General features: G+C 50.7%; 1 protein-coding gene across 12 annotated transcripts in view; it reads right to left on the bottom strand.

The window, feature by feature from the left end:
- Window positions 1-13,224, bottom strand: part of LOC135286467 (feather beta keratin-like) — a 143,067-nt gene that overhangs the window by 18,329 nt on the left and 111,514 nt on the right. For 3 of the 12 annotated variants that reach the window (XR_010350775.1, XR_010350779.1, XR_010350778.1), the window contains exon 2: window positions 7,838-8,431. The exons of 8 other annotated variants lie outside the window; for them this stretch is intronic. The gene's annotated coding sequence lies outside the window, so the exon portion shown is untranslated. Of the gene's footprint in view, window positions 1-7,837; window positions 8,432-8,709; window positions 9,545-13,224 lie in introns of those variants that run through there. One more of the 12 variants, XR_010350777.1, reaches the window with a different exon arrangement.

The following is a 13,224-nucleotide window of genomic DNA, read 5'->3' as shown; positions in this document are numbered from 1 at the left end:
GAACACACAATTCCAGTCTCTGTTTTTCAATTCCAGTGCCAGAGATGAGTAGAGGCTGTGAATCCCCTGCTCACCTGCCACCTACACTGTGGGCATGAGCACAGGACACAGGGGGTTCTGGTCTGCGAGTGCACATGGTCAGGGCATGTCCAATTTTTTATTCACTCACACCTCAAACCCTTCATTTTGGGACTGCTCTCAATCCCCTCATGACCCAGCCTTTATCTTGCATATTTGGGATTGCTCCAATCCAGGTGCAGCAAATTCTGCCCCACTGCTCTTCTCTAGGGATATTGGAGAACTCTTAATCTATAGGTTACTGGGAATAAGGAAGACAAGACTCAGGTTTAGAAGATCCAGGGCACAGCCTTGAGGATGATCTATGGCTGGAGGTTTGGGACAGCCATGGCCAGTTATCCCAGTGGGCCACTGCGGAGCGCACTTCCATTTTTTCCTTCCCACAGTTCTGCAGTGTCATTTCCTGCTCTTGGGGCTGCGTCCATCTCACCTTGGCAGCAGATTTGATGAGTTGGTATTGGTTCCACCATTGCTGGATGAGGGAAGAGGGACCAAGAACATGTACCTGGACCTGTGCACAGTATTTCTTCCTTTGCCAGGAAAGGTCCTTGTCTCTAAGCTGGAGAGATATGGATGTTGGTTGGACCATTTGGTTAAGAAGAAAATGGGTGGGATGGTTGCACTGAAAGAGGTTTGAAAGAGTCGATGGTTCCATGTGTGTGTGGAGAACAGGGATGAGTGCTGACCCTAACAGGCTCGTGTTCAACCATTATCACTTCACATCTTTGCAAGGGACATGGAGAGTGCAATTGTGTGTCCCATCAGCAAAAATGTGAATAATAGGTGAGTTGTGTTTTAGATTGTCTGGAAGGAGGGGATGGCATGCAGAGGGTCCTGGATAGGCTTGGGAGATGGAGTGGTGTGAAGCTTGTGAAGGTCAACAGGGCCAAGAAGAAGGTCCTGCACCTGCATTGGATCAATCTCAGTAATTGCTGTTGGATGGGCAATGAGTTAATTCACAACATCCTTGAGGTAAAGGACTTGGGGTGTTAGTGGATGAAGAATCCATCCAGACATGTCCTGGCCACGTGAATGAGCTGAGCAGAAAACTCCATGTACTGGGGTTATCCCCACAGTGAGGACAGCACATTCTGCCCCTCGGCTGCACTCTGATGAGACCAGACTTGTGTGTTCCACTCTGAAGACACAAAAAAAGGGAAGATATGGACCTCCTCGAGCAGATCTGTAAATGGCCTTGAGAGATGATGAGAGTCTGGAGGAACTGGTGTCCAGCCAAAGTGACCAGCCAGGGAGGGCCTTGTGTCAGAGTCATGGGTAGACCTGCATTGGGGTATCCAGGAATGTGTTCAAGCAACTGAAACATTGCTGTGGCACACTGGAAGAACAAAGTGTACCAGTGGGTAGTGGAATTGCGGAAGTAATTCCTAAAAGAGGTCTTGGAGCACTTTTTCAACAATCCCAATAGCCTCAACAACATTGGCTTAATCTCAGAGTGTCTAGGCAGAAGAAAGAAGAAGGAGTCTTGTGAGGTTATGATGCAGAAAATTTTATTGAGGTAGAACAGTGAAAATTCAGGAGCAGCCAGTGAGTGGGAATTGGTCTGAGGTGCAAGTAGGGCGACCATCAGCAAGGGCCCCTTGGTTGCAGATGGTTTGGCCAGAGCATCAAAGCCTTCCTATCCCACAGAGGAAGCAGCCAGGCAGAGGTGCCCAATGGTCTCTGGCCTGGGAGAAGGGGTGTGCAGCAGAGGAGCTGGACAGAGATGAAGGGGCCATGCAGAACACAGAGAGGCAGAAAAGCAGGAGGCAGATGGGCCATGTTTGCAGGCAGTCTGGGCTGGCCCCTTGGCTGTTTCCTTACTTGGTGCCCTGAGAGCAGAAGCTGGAAGAGCTGAGCCCCTTTGAGAGCCTTGGCCCAGAGAAGTGTCCTCAATGCCAGAGATGAGTTCCAGGGAGTGGGTGGTTGGTGTCAGGTGGTACTGAGGGCCCTTAGCAGATGGAGCCATAGCCTCTTCTGCCATAGCAGCCAAGGCCTCCCAGACCATAGCCAAGGCCAAAGCCAAAGCCACCAGAGATGGGCTGTCCCTGGGCACTGAGCTCAGCACCCACGGCAGCGGAGGAGGTTGATCCGACGGCAGTGCTCTGGGGGAAGGAGGTCATGATGGGTCCTGGCAGGGTGACCAGCACAGGAGAAGGCTGGATAACAACACGGGAATCCTGGCATTGCAGGGCACAGGGCTCGTTGCAGCTGTTGGCCAGCGGGGTGGGTCCGCAGGGTCGGCAGATGTTGTTGCAGGCCATGGGTGTGATGTGGAGGGTGCCTGGAAGAGAGGGGGATGAAGCAGGGTAGGGGTGTGGGGGTACGAGGGGCAAAGCATTAGAAGGGTGAGGGAGTGTGGAAGCTGTTGTGGAGTTGTGGGGAGGCGTGAGGGCTGCTGAGGCTGGGGCCGAGCATGGTGACAGAGAGGGGCCACAGGAGCAGGAGCAAGAGGGTCAGGGATTTGAGGCTCACCTGGTTGTCAGCAGGAGCAGGAAGAGAAGGCGTGAGGAGAAGTGTGTGAGGGAGAGAGGCACTAGGCAGGCTTTTATGCTGATCCTGGATGGGCGGGACAGCCTTGTCCCATGGCCTTGGGGCATTTTGCAGGCAGCATCTCTTGGCTGGCCAAGCCTGGTGAGTCATAAGGTGGGTCATGTTTTCCTTCCTGATGTTCTGTGATTCCATTCCCTCCCCTTGAGGCTGTGTCTGTCTCACCTTGGCAGCAGCTTTTAATTGGAAGCAGTTCAGGCCAAGGTTTTGGTCTTGTTTTGTCTGAGGAATGTAATAGATGCAAAAAAAGCCTACAGGAATTTGGCTGTTTTCTCCTGTCTTCAACTGACCCCTAGCCATTACTGCTGGCCACACCTGTTTCTATGCAGCCCAGGATATGGTTGTTTTTCTGGGCTAGAAATTCACATTGCTGTGTTATTTTGGTCCACCACAACCTGCAATTCTTCTCTGTGTAAGTGATCTCAAGGAGTTTTCTCCAAAGCTGTGCTTGTGTCTGGGACTGTCCCAACCTATGTGTAGGACCTTGGACTTGTTGAGCCCCAAGAGGTTCTTATGTTCTCAAGATTCCCAGTGTCCCTCTTGATGTGATTCCTCCATGTTCTTGTGCCAACTGCAACACTCAGCTTCTTGGCACCTTCAAACATGCTGTGTGGTCTTGATCTCACTGCTCATCTCCTTGATAAAGGCATTCAAAATCACCAGTACAAGGCAGAGGCCTGGAGGCCTCGTCACTGGCCTCTACATGTATATAGAGCCACTGACCATCACTTTCTGGCTGTTCTTCATCCATTCATTAGACCAAATTTAAAGCCCACATGTCTGCAGTGTAGACACAAGGGTGTTCCGTGGAACTGAGTAAAAGGCCTGACAGAAGATCAGGATGACACCAGTTGCCTTGGGAACCAAAGCATTCAAGAAGAGAAGGTGCTTGTAGTCCTGCGGGAATTTAAGTGGATCATGAGGTGGACATGAACTCTTTGGAATAAAAATCTCCAGCAGTTACCAGGATAGGTAACACAGGAGAAGAAATAGAAGCAGGCTGAAGGAGTTGACCCTCCTGTCCCCTACCAGTGTTGGGGATCCAGGGTGGAACAAGGACATGGACATGGTTGGCCAACAGCAGTGCAGGGAGACCATGACATTGACAATACTGGAGTATCATCAAAATGAGGAGAAGCTGAAAGTTTTGGGAGTTTCTTGAGGTGGGAAGCAAGAATGCAAATGGGACATGATGTCAATATGCCATGACCTCACTCCCCAGTTCTCCTTAGCTTTGGTTGAATCTTCTACATGTTTTGATAGATGTCATCAAAAAAACCCACACTGGTCTCTAATTATCAAATTAAGAGCCGCTGTGAATGTCACATGGACACAAACAGAAAAAGAAGACATGACACTGCAGAACATGAGGAAAGAAAAACACTCCCGACCTCATGACTCGGCAGGCTGAGCAAGGCAAGACCTGCTGTCTAAGAAACGCCCCAAGGCCATGGGACAAGGTTGTCCCACCCCTCCAGGATCAGCATAAAAATAAGCCCAGAGCCTCTCTCCATCATACCCTTCTCCTGAAGCCTTCTCCTCCTGCTCCTGCCGACAACCAGGTGAGTCTCAAGCCCCTGACACTCCAGCCCTTTCACCCTTTAGCCCCTCTCTTCCAGCACACTCAGACCCCAGCCTCAGAAGCCCTCACGCCTCCCCACAGACACACAACAGCCTCTACACTCCCTCGCCTCCCAGCCCCTCACCCCTGACCTGCTTCACACCTCTCTCTTCCAGGGGCCCTCCACACCACAGTCATGGCCTGCAACAGCCTCTGCCGACCCTGCGGACCCACCCCGCTGGCCAACAGCTGCAACGAGCCCTGTGCCGTGCAATGCCAGGATTCCCGTGTCATCATCGACCCTGCCCCTGTGCTGGTCACCCTGCCAGGACCCATCATGACCTCCTTCCCCCAGAGCACCGCCGTCGGATCCACCTCCTCCACTGCCGTGGGCGCTGAGCTCAGTGCCCAGGGACAGCCCATCTCTGGTGGATTTGGTGGCTTTGGCCTTGGCTATGGCCGTGGATTTGGCTACAGTCTGGGAGGCCTTGGCTGCTATGGCAGAAGAGGCTATGGCTCCATCTGCTAAAGGCCCTCAGCACCACTCCTGACACCAACCACCCACTCCCTGGAACTTATCTCTGGCATTGAGGACACTTCTCTGGGCCAAGGATCTCAAAGGGGCTCAGCTCTTCCAGCTCCTGCTCTCAGGACATCAAGCAAGGCAGCAGCCAAGGGGCCAGCCTAGACTGCCTGCAAACATGACCCATCTGCCTCCTGCTTTTCTGCCTCTCCATGTTCTGTATGGCCCCTTCAGCAATGTCCAGCTCCTCTGCTGCACACCCCTTCTCCCAAGTCAGAGACCATTGGGCACCTCTGCCTGGCTGCTTCCTCTGTGGGATAGGAAGGCTTTGATGCTCTGGCCAAACCATCTGCAACCAAGGGGCCCTTGCTGATGGTCGCCCTGCTTGTACCTCAGACCAATTCCCACTCACTGGCTGCTCCTGAATTTTCACTGTTCTACCTCAATAAAATTTTCTGCATCATAACCTCACAAGACTCCTTCTTCTTTCTTCTGCCTAGACACTCTGAGATTAAGCCAATGTTGTTGAGGCTATTGGGATTGTTGAAAAAGTGCTCCAAGACCTCTTTTAGGAATTACTTCTCCAATTCCACTACCCACTGGTACACTTTGTTCTTCCAGTGCGCCACAGCAACTTTTCAGTTGCTTGAACACATACCTGGATACCCCAATGCAGGTCTATCCGTGACTCTGACACAAGGCCCTCCCTGGCTGATCACTTTGGCTGGACACCAGTTCCTCCAGACTCTCATCATCTCTCAAGGCCATTTACAGATCTGCTCGAGGAGGTCCATATCTTCCCTTTTTTTGTGTCTTCAGAGTGGAACACACAAGTCTGGTCTTATCAGAGTGCAGCCGAGGGGTAGAATGTGCTGTCCTCACTGTGTGGATGACCCCAGGACATGGGGGATTTTTGATCAACTCATTCACGTGGCCAGGACAAATCCAACTCTTCATCCACCAACACCCCATGTCTATCTCCTCAGGATGCTGTGAATTAACTCATTGCCCATCCAACAGCAATTACTGAGATTGATCCAATGCAGGTGCAGGACCTTCTTCTTGGTCCTGCTGACTTTCACAAGCTTCACACCAGCCCATCTCCCCAGCCTATCCAGGACCCTCTGGATGCCATCCTTTCCCTCAGACCATAAACCACACCACTCACCTTGGTGTCATCCCCTGTCTTGCAAGGGGATACTCAAACCCACTCCTTGTCCTTGACAAAAAGTTATAATGGTTCAAATATGAATCCCTGTCTTTCACTACTGATCCTTGTTCTCCACATGGGGACATGGAGCCCGTGACCACAACTTTTGAGTGAGACCATCCTGTCCATTCCTTTTCCAGACAGAGGTCCAACCATCAGCTCCAGCTCAGAGACAAGGATTTTGTCTCGCACAGGAACAAGTTTTGCACAAGTCCAGGTACAGGATACTGGTTCTTCCTCTCTTCATCCACCCATAGTGGAACCAATACCAACCCACTAAAGCTGTGGCCAAGGTCAGATGGACATGGTCTCAAGAGCAGAACGTGGAACTTCAGAGCTGTTTGAAGCAAAACATTCTCAACCTCAGGACACACCAGACTTTGCCAGGCAACAGCTTTTGCCTGGAAAATGTCCCAAAGTCACGGGCCAAGGCTGTCCTAAACCTTCACCCATGGATCATCCTCAAGGCCATGATCTTGATCTTCTCCAGCACAGTCTTTGCTTCCTTGTTCCCAGTAACCCAAAGATAAACAGAGTTCTCCATTATTACTAGAGCAGAGCAGAGGGGCAGAACCTGCTGCACTTGGATTGGAGCACTCTGAAACATGCGGGAGACAGGATGGGTGATGAAGGGATTGAGAGCAGACCCAAAGAGGAACACTTGGGGTGTTGGTGGTTGAAGAATTGGATGTGCTCCAGCCATGTGCACTCATTGACCAGAATCTTCTTTTCTGTCCTGGGCTCATCCCCACAGCGTGGGCAGCACAAGAGAGGAGGAATCTCACCCTCTGCTCTCCTGTACTAAAATCAGAGTTCTGTGTTGAACTCTGAGCTCACAAAGATAAGGTGGACATGGACCTGCTTCATAGGATCTGTAGAAAAGCATGGAAGATGATGAGGGGCAGAAGCAACTTCTCTCCAGCAAAAGTGAACACACCACCCAGAGAGGCTTGGGCAAGAGGGAGAGATAGATCTGCCTTAGCGTATCCAGGTCTGTGATTCAGTAACTGGAGGATTTGTAGGATACACTGGAAGAGCAAAGTGTGCCAGTTCGCAGTAAAATAGGGAAATAAATCCTAAAAGAGGTCTTGGAAAACTTTTTCACCCACTCCAATAGACTCAGGAAGCCTGGCTGAGCCCTGAGTGAGCTCTTGGGTCTTGGGATCAGAAAGAAGAAGGACTCATCTTAAAATGTGATGCAGGAAAACTTTATTGAGGTAGAAGACGGAAAGACCATAAGCAGAAAATGTAAATGGATCTCGGCTGAAGTGCAAGTGACCATCAGCTTTGGTCCTTTGCTTGGAGGAAGTTTTGCCAGATCATCATCGCCTTCCTGCCCCAGAGTGGGAGCATGGTGTGCTGAGGACCCTTAGCAGATGTAGCCATAGCTCCTTCTGCCATAGCAGCCCAGGCCTCCCAGCCCATAGACAAATCCACGGCCGTAGCCAAGGCCAAAGCCACCAAATCCACCAGAGATGGGCTGTCCCTGGACACTGAGCTCAGCACCCACGGCAGCGGAGGAGGTGGATCCGACGGCGGTGCTCTGGGGGAAGGAGGTCATGATGGGTCCTGGCAGGGTGACCAGCACAGGGGCAGGGTCGATGATGACACGGGAATCCTGGCATTGCAGGGCACAGGGCTCGTTGCAGCTGTTGGCCAGCGGGGTGGGTCCGCAGGGTCGGCAGATGTTGTTGCAGGCCATGGGTGAGGTGTGGAGGGTGCCTGGAAGAGAAGAGGTGAGGGAGGGCAGGGGTGTGGAGGGTGTGAGGAATGTTGATTCAGGAGTGTGAGGGAGTGTAGAGGCTGTTGAGGGGCTGTGGGGTGGCATGAGGGCTGCTGAGGCTGGGGCTGAGTGTGCTGGAAGAGAAGGGCGAGAGGTGCAGGAGCAGGAGGGTCAGGGGCTTGAGACTCACCTTGCTATCAGTAAGAGCAGGAGGAGAAGGCTTCAGGAGGAATGTGTGAGGGAGAGAGGCTCTGGGCCGCCTTTTATGCAGGTTCTGGATGGGTGGGACAGCCTTGTCTCAAGCCCTTGGGGCATTTTTGAGGAAGCAGCTTTTGCCTGGCCCTGCCTGCTGAGTCATGAAGTGCAGAGTATTTTCCTTCATCCATGTCAATAATTCCAAATCCTGCTCTTGATTCCGTGTCCATCTGACCTTGGCAGCAGCTTCTACCTGGGAGTTGGTATTTGGGAGTATTTGACTGTTCTGCCTGTGTCAGGGAGGGATCAATAAACAGCCAGCACCCAGGAAAGGTGCAATGTCATCAGTGTGGTCATTTTGTGGCCCTCTTGTTCTGTGGTTTTTGGGTGCTTTGTGAAGACTGGGACTCTGTTTTGTGCCACTGGATTTCCATCAGTCGTTGTGTTGCATCCAGGAATGTTGAGGGAGCTGCTGATGTCCTGAGTAAGTCACTCTGCAATAACTTGGAAAGGTCACAGTGCCTGAGAGCCCTTCCTGATAGAGGAAAGAGAGCTTCTCCCTTTTGTTTTATCAATGATATCAAGAAAGAAGATCTGGAAAACAAGAGGTAGTTCAGGGCTGAACTTATTCCAGTCTGCTTGTGTTTTGAAATTTACATAATTTACAAAACAATATACTTTGTCATTTAAAGTGTATTCTTTGACCTCATTCAGGAATCCAATAAACAACAAACGGGGCCCGATCCCTGTTTTCCCAGGCTGGTCTGTGACATCAATTCCTTTTTTCCACGTTCAAGCCACAAGTTTTCATAACTTATAATTAGTAAGTCTTAATGTGTTGTTCCTATGAGCAAAACCCAATAATTACTAACGGACAGCCAGTAAGCTCCTCTTTCCTATTGTGTCATGGAGCAGTTGTTCCTCTGTGGAATTGTGCAATTTCATGTTCTGCTCCTGAGGCCATCTCCATCTGACCTTGGTGGTATGTTTAAGTTTCAAAAATTAGAGACCAAGGTGTGGTTCTTGACTGTGAGTGTCACAACACATACAAGATTCAACCATAGCTTAGGAGATTTGGGGTGGCATCACAGAGGTCATTCCATGGCACATTGACAACATGCCCCATTTGCATCCTTGCCTCTTGCCTGAAAGAAATTCCAGCTCTCTCAGCTTCTCATCTTAAGGATCCTCCACTCCCATCAGTGTAATTTTCTCTTTGCCAACCATGTCTATGGCCTTGTTCCACTGAGGAGCCCCAACAGTGGTGTGGAACAGGATGTTCAACTCTCTCAACCTGCCTGTGCTTCTTTTCCTAATCATGTCCAAGTAACTGATGGAGCTTTTCACAGCCAAGGGTGCATGGCTACCTCATGATCCATTTATGAAATTCCAGTCCAGAGTAGCAACCAAATTCCAGGCTGCAGAGAAGTAGGTTTGGCCAGAAGGAATGGCTGGGGGTTAGCTGAAGACATGAAACAAAACCCAAATTCCTGTAGGCTTTGTTTGCTGCTTCAACATCCAAAACAAAACCAGTACCAATACATTGGCATCTATTTCCTCCAACTGAAATATGCAGTCAAGGTCAAATGGACACTGACTCAAGGGAAGAACACAGAATTGCAGAATTGCATAAAGGAAAACACTCCACACCTCATGACTCAGTAGGCTGGGCCAGCCAAGAGATGCTGCCTAAAACGTGCCCCAAGGCCATGGCACAAGGCTGTCCCACCCACCCAGGACCAGCATAAAAGCTGGTCCAGCACCTCTCTCCCTCACACACTCCTCCTGAAGCCTTCTGCTCCTGCTGACAACCAGGTGAGCCTCAAGCCCCTGACCCTCCTGCTCCTGCACCCTGGCCCTTCTCTTCCAGCACGATCAACCCCAGCCTCAGCAGCCCTCACACCTCCTCACAGACTCACAACAGACTCCATACTCCCTCGCCATCCTGCATCACTGCCCCTCATACCCCCACACTCCTGCCCTCCCTCACCCTTTTTCTCTTCCAGGCACCCTCCACACCACACCCATGGCCTGCAACAACATCTGCCGTCCCTGCGGACCCACCCCGCTGGCCAACAGCTGCAACCAGCCCTGTGCCCTGCAATGCCAGGATTCCCGCGTCATCATTGACCCTGCCCCTGTGCTGGTCACCCTGCCAGGACCCATCATGACCTCCTTCCCCCAGAGCACCGCCGTCGGATCCACCTCCTCCGCTGCTGTGGGCGCTGAGCTCAGTGCCCAGGGACAGCCCATCTCTGGTGGATTTGGTGGCTTTGGCTTTGGCTATGGCCGTGGATTTGGCTATGGTCTGGGAGGCCTGGGCTGCTATGGCAGAAGGGGCTATGGCTACATCTGCTAAGGGCCCTCAGTACCACTCCTGACACCACCAACTCGGGACTCTGCAAAAACTCATGCAAGCCAATCTCCTTGGCTGATGGTCCCTGTACTTGCACCTTATACTGGAACCCTTCCTCTTTTTTCTCCTGTCTCTTCATTGCTTTGCCTCAATAAACTTTTTCTGCATCAAAATCTGAGATGTCTCCTCATCTTTTTTAATTCTGATGGTCCCACATCCTCACTGAGTACATTCCACAACTCAACAGGACATTGGGGTACAAGGAATAGACCAAAAACTCCCTCCCTCACCAATATATCAAAATAAGCAGTAACAGAGTCTGGCATGGGAAGTAGAGGAGGGAACACCTCCCAGAATCTGTCACACATGCCTTAGATGATACACTAAACCTTGGACATATCAATGCTCTCCTGGATAGACCTCTGGTAAAGTCTTGCCATGCCAGTGAACACTTGATAAACTCTCTTACCAGCAGGTCTCTTGAACCCTTCCAGCAAACTTGGGAAGTACATCAACCACTGGCAGGAAATCTGGAGTGCAAGTGCTTCACCTCCCCTGCTCAAGCAGAGGCAGCAAGAGCAGGATTCCCAGCACCATGGACAGTTCAGTGTTCGCCCTCTCAGGACAGACGCTCCAATACCTCTTCCTCTCTGTGGCCACCCTCACAATGAAAGATTCTTGTATTCTTTTCCCGGGGAATTCAATTTTTTTTTCCACTTGTGGCCTTGCTCTCTTGCCCTGCACGTGAGCACTGCTGTGAACAGCTGGGCTTCTTCACTTCATTCCTGCCATCAGGGATTTGCACACACTCATGACATCCCCTATTCATCCTTGTCCACTGTGAGTCACAGCTGTCTCAGACTATCCTCTAGGAATGAGTCTCTGACCTCTTTGGAGTCTTGCTGTCCTCAGCTGGTCTGGATTCACTAAATCTACTTCATTTTCACACTTGGGAGCCCAGGACTGCCCACAACACTTCAGATGGGACCTCACCAATGCTGAGCAGACAGATCACTTCTCCCTGCTTGGTCATACACTTTTCCCAATCCTAACCTGGACACTTGGGTTTCCTTTTGCCACACAGGGACACCTGCTGCTCCATTTCTTTGCAACCACAACCACAAAACCAGAGGCTTTTTCTTAGAAGAAAACAATTCCTCCAACTGATACCTAGGCATTCCTTTTTACCTGGGATGACTCCTCCCAACAAACAGCCCTTGGCAGAATCCCATTCTGCCCTGACAGAATCCCAGCACAGGTCCAGCACCTGTCAGGTTTTCTGTCTTAGCTCAATGAATCCAATTCCTGTGCTACAGCATTGGGGGTTTGCTGCCATCTGGATTTTGGGACACTGACCGCAAGCCTCCAGGTCCAGCCCTTCAGACTATTCTCAGGCATCCACGCTGGGCACTGACACAACCTAGACTTGCCAGGGTTGTTTTTGAGGATCATGAAATGCTTGCTTTCAACAATCCTGGGTGGCCTCCAAATCCTCTTTCTGACAATCACAAGTGGCCTCATGTTTTGGCCCACGTAAAAATCCAAAAGGCTCCAGATATCAAAAGCTTAAAAATAAGAGGAGAACCAAGACACCCACAGAGCACAGTCAACAGGAAAGGTCAGGCCTAGTGTCAGGCTTAGCCAGGTGGGATCAATGTGGGGAACGATGAAATATGAGGGAAGGGGCAACACCTCCAGCACAGCTGCAAATTCCAGAGCAGCCTGAGAGGGCTGGGAGGGAATGGGGCCCCTCTTCAAAACACATCCACAAACTATAGCACGTGAATGTCACATAGTGACCTCACTGATGACACTCCACCGCTCCGATGTTTTGGTTGTTTACTCTGTCCTCCCTGCCATGAACCTTCCACAAACATCCTCCCAAATATCCACTCACACTTAAAAGCAGCTGCCAAGATGAGAAGGAAAAGGAGGCAAGAGCAGGACATGGAATCATAGAATTCCATACAGAAATACCCAAATTATGATGGAAAAGGAAAAATGAGTTTTCTGAGCATCAGTTAGTAATTATTGCTCATAGGAATGAAATTTAAAGACTTAAAAGTTATACCTCATGCCTTGAATGTGGAATAAGTGAAGTCATGTCACAGAACAACCTAGGGGAAAAAGCAATCAAGCCAGGTTTACTGACTGGGCTTTTTTATTTCTGAATGAGGTCAAGAAATAAACTTCAATTGTCTGAGCACATTGTCATGTAAACCTGAGAATTCCAAATGGACCTGAAATATGGAACAAGTTCAGCCTGAACAGCCTCGTGTTTTCCAGATGCTGTCACTTCATCCCACTGAAGACATGAGGGTATGAGCTCCCTTTCATCCATCAGAAACTGCTCCTAGGTAAGACAACCATGTCAAGCTCTTGCAGAGTGACCTCCCCAGGACATCAGCAGCTCCCTCAGCATTCCTGGGTGCGACAATATGACTGATGGACATCCAGTGGTACAGAATAGGGGACCAGTCATCAGAAGGAACCCACAAACCACAGCACATCAGAGGTTCAAAATTACCTTACCTGATGACATTGCAGTTCTCTGGGGTTCTGGTTGTTTATTTATTCTTCTCTGACACACACTGAACAATCAAATCCTCCCAAATACCAACTCTCCCTTTAAGCGGCCATCAAGGTCAGATGGACACAGCCTCAAGCGAAGGACACAGAATTGCAGAATTGCATAAAGGAAAACACTCCCCACCTCAGGACTCACCAGGCAAGAGCTGCTGCCTGCAAATGCCCCAAGGCCAGGGGACAAGGCTGTCCCGCCCCTCCAGAACCAGCATAAAAGCCGGCCCAGAGCCTCTCTCCCTCACACACTTCTCCTGACCCCTGCTCCTGCTGACAACCAGGTGAGCCTCATGCCCCTGACCCTCCTGATCCTGCACGCCTTGGCCCCTCTTTTCCAGCACGTTCAGGCCCAGCCTCAGCAGCCCTCACGCCTCCCCACAACTCCACAACAACCTCCACACTCCCTAATCCTAACCCTTGCTCTCCTGCATCACTGCCTCCCACACCC

Source organism: Passer domesticus, chromosome 1 (genome assembly GCF_036417665.1).
Source record: "Passer domesticus isolate bPasDom1 chromosome 1, bPasDom1.hap1, whole genome shotgun sequence".
Lineage (NCBI taxonomy): Eukaryota > Metazoa > Chordata > Aves > Passeriformes > Passeridae > Passer > Passer domesticus.
This window is presented reverse-complemented; position numbering and strand designations above follow the sequence as displayed.